We start from the raw sequence: 2528 nt of genomic DNA, 5'->3' as shown, positions 1-2528 counted from the left end.
ATTTTATGCATGCAATAAGAAGGGCTGATTCCCTTGATATCTTCTATAGTCCAACCAATTGCCGATTTTAACTCTCTTAGAAGCCTTAGGAGCTTTTCCTCATCACTACCTGAAAGATCAGATGCAATAATAATAGGCAAAGTAGATGCATCACCTAAAAACGCATACCTCAAATGCTTAGGTAAAGGCTTAAGCTCAAGAATGGGAGCTTCCTCAATAGATGGCTTGAGGCGTTTATGAGCTTTCTTCAATTTCTCCATTCCAAGAGATTCAAAAGGCATATCAATCTTCCACTTCCGGGGAGAAGCATTCAAATATTGTAATTGTTCTTCACCTTCATCATCTTCACTATCTGAATTTCCCAATAAGGCTTTTTCTAAGGCATCGGACTTTAGCAATTGATCAAGTTCTGAAGTAACCATAGAATCGACCAACTCCACCTTTAAGCACTCCTCATTTTGTGTAGGAAATTTCATATCATTGAACACATTAAAAGTTACATCATGATCTAACACTCGCATTGTGAGCTCACCCTTCTACACATCTATCAAGGTTCGGCCGGTCGCCAAGAAAGGTCTTCCCAAGATTATGGGAATCTTTTTATCCTCCTCGAAATCAAGAATGACAAAATCGGCAGGGAAGATGAGTTTATCAACCTTGACCAAGACATCCTCCACAATACCTCGCGGATATGTAATAGAACGGTCGGCCAATTGCGAAGTCATATAAGTTGGTTTTAGATCAGTTAAGTCTAACTACTTGAAGATTGACAAAGGCATCAGATTGATGCTAGCTCCCAAGTCACATAAGCATCTGTCAAAAGACACTTTTCCAATAGTACACAGAATAGTGAAGCTTCCTGGATCATTAAGCTTCGAAGGCAACTTTTGTTACAGCACAACACTGTATTCCTCCGTGAGAGCGACTGTCTCTAAATCATCCAGTTTTACTTTTCGAGAGAGAATACCTTTCATAAACTTTGCGTAACTAGGCATCTGCTCAAGAGCCTCAGCGAAAGGTATATTGATATGAAGTTTCTTGAACACCTCCAGAAACTTCTCAAATTGCTTGTCCAGCTTTTTCTTCTGCAACCGCTTAGGAAAAGGCGGTGGATGATAGATCTGTTTTTCCCCTGTATTACCCTCAGGAGGAGTGTGCTTAACAGTAGTCTTCCTTGGTTCCACTTCTACTTCATGTTGCTCTACTTCTTTCTCAGCCCCAGCTTCTTTAGTCAACGCTTGAGTGTGTTCGGGATTCACAACCCTTTCAGACCTCAAAGTATTTGCCTTTACCTGCTCCTTAGCTTCCTTCCTTCCTGGAACTTCAGTGTCACTAGGTAGTATACCAGGTTGACGATTTAGCAAGGCATTGGCAATTTGCCCAATTTGATTTTCCAAGGTCTTAATAGAAACAACTTGACTCTTGTACATAAGCTTCAACTCCTCTAATTCAGATTTTTTATTAGCTTGTTGCAGCTGAAGTTGTTGTTTTGGTGCATATTGTGGTTGCTGAAAACCAGGAGGGTTGTACTGCTTAGCTGAATACTGCTGATAAGGCTGTTGAACCGCATTCTGAGCGTTGCTCCAACTGAAATTAGGATGATTGCGGTTGTTGGGATGATAAGTGGCTGGCACAGGTTGTTGCGAATGCTGAAAGTTGCTCATGAACTGAGTTGATTCACTAGGAATTCCGTATTGATCAGTCTCATGGGCACCAGCACAAAGCTTACAGACACTAGCGATTTGATTAACTTCATAATTAGCCAAAGTGTCCACCTTCATCGTCAAAGCCTTAAGTTAGGCAGTTATAGCACTTGTTGCATCCAACTCCAGAATTCCTTCTACTTTTCCCCTAGGCAGTCTCTGGGAAGGATTCTGGTACTCATTAGCAGCCATCAGTTCAATCAATGTATAATCTTCATCGTAGCTTTTAGCCTACAAGGCTCCTCCCGATGCTGCATCGAGCATGGGTCTAGAAGTACCACTCAATCCATTATAGAAATAGTTAATAATCATCCAATCAGGCATGCCATGGTGTGGGAACTTCCTTAGCATCTCCTTATATCGATCCTAAGCCTCACACGGAGATTCTCCAGTTTGCTCAGCAAACTGAGTAAGAGCATTCCTGATTGTAGCAGTCTTCGCCATAGGGAAGAATTTAGTGAGAAACTTTTGAGCAAGATCTTCCCAAGTGGTGATAGACCCTACTCGTAGAGAATGTAACCAGCATTTAGCTTTGTCCCTCAGAGAGAATGGGAAGAGTCGCAGCTTGATAGCATCTTCAGTAGCATCATTGAACTTGACTGTGTCGTAGATCTCGATGAAATCCCTGATGTGCATGTTGGGGTCTTCAGTAGGAGAACCCCTAAACTGAACTAAATTCTATATCATCTAAATCGTGCTTGACTTGATCTAAAAAATGTTAGCCCTGATGGCTGGCCTAATGATGCGTGACTGAATGTCATTGATCTTAGGTTGGGAATAGTCCATCAAAGCCTTAGGATTTTCTGCTTGATCTCCCATCACTAC

At 41.7% G+C, this 2528-nt stretch overlaps 1 non-coding gene across 1 annotated transcript; it reads left to right on the top strand.

Annotated features, from left to right (window-relative positions):
* The first annotated feature begins 2025 nt into the window (after positions 1-2025).
* LOC141709163 (small nucleolar RNA R71) lies at positions 2026-2132 on the top strand. The gene has a single exon (XR_012569753.1). It is a non-coding gene; the product is annotated as a small nucleolar RNA R71 (small nucleolar RNA).
* The last annotated feature ends 396 nt before the right edge of the window (positions 2133-2528 follow it).

The sequence above is a fragment of the Apium graveolens genome, chromosome 2 (genome assembly GCF_009905375.1).
Source record: "Apium graveolens cultivar Ventura chromosome 2, ASM990537v1, whole genome shotgun sequence".
NCBI lineage: Eukaryota > Viridiplantae > Streptophyta > Magnoliopsida > Apiales > Apiaceae > Apium > Apium graveolens.
Note: the sequence above shows the minus strand (reverse complement) of the source record. Positions and strands in the feature narration are given on the sequence as shown.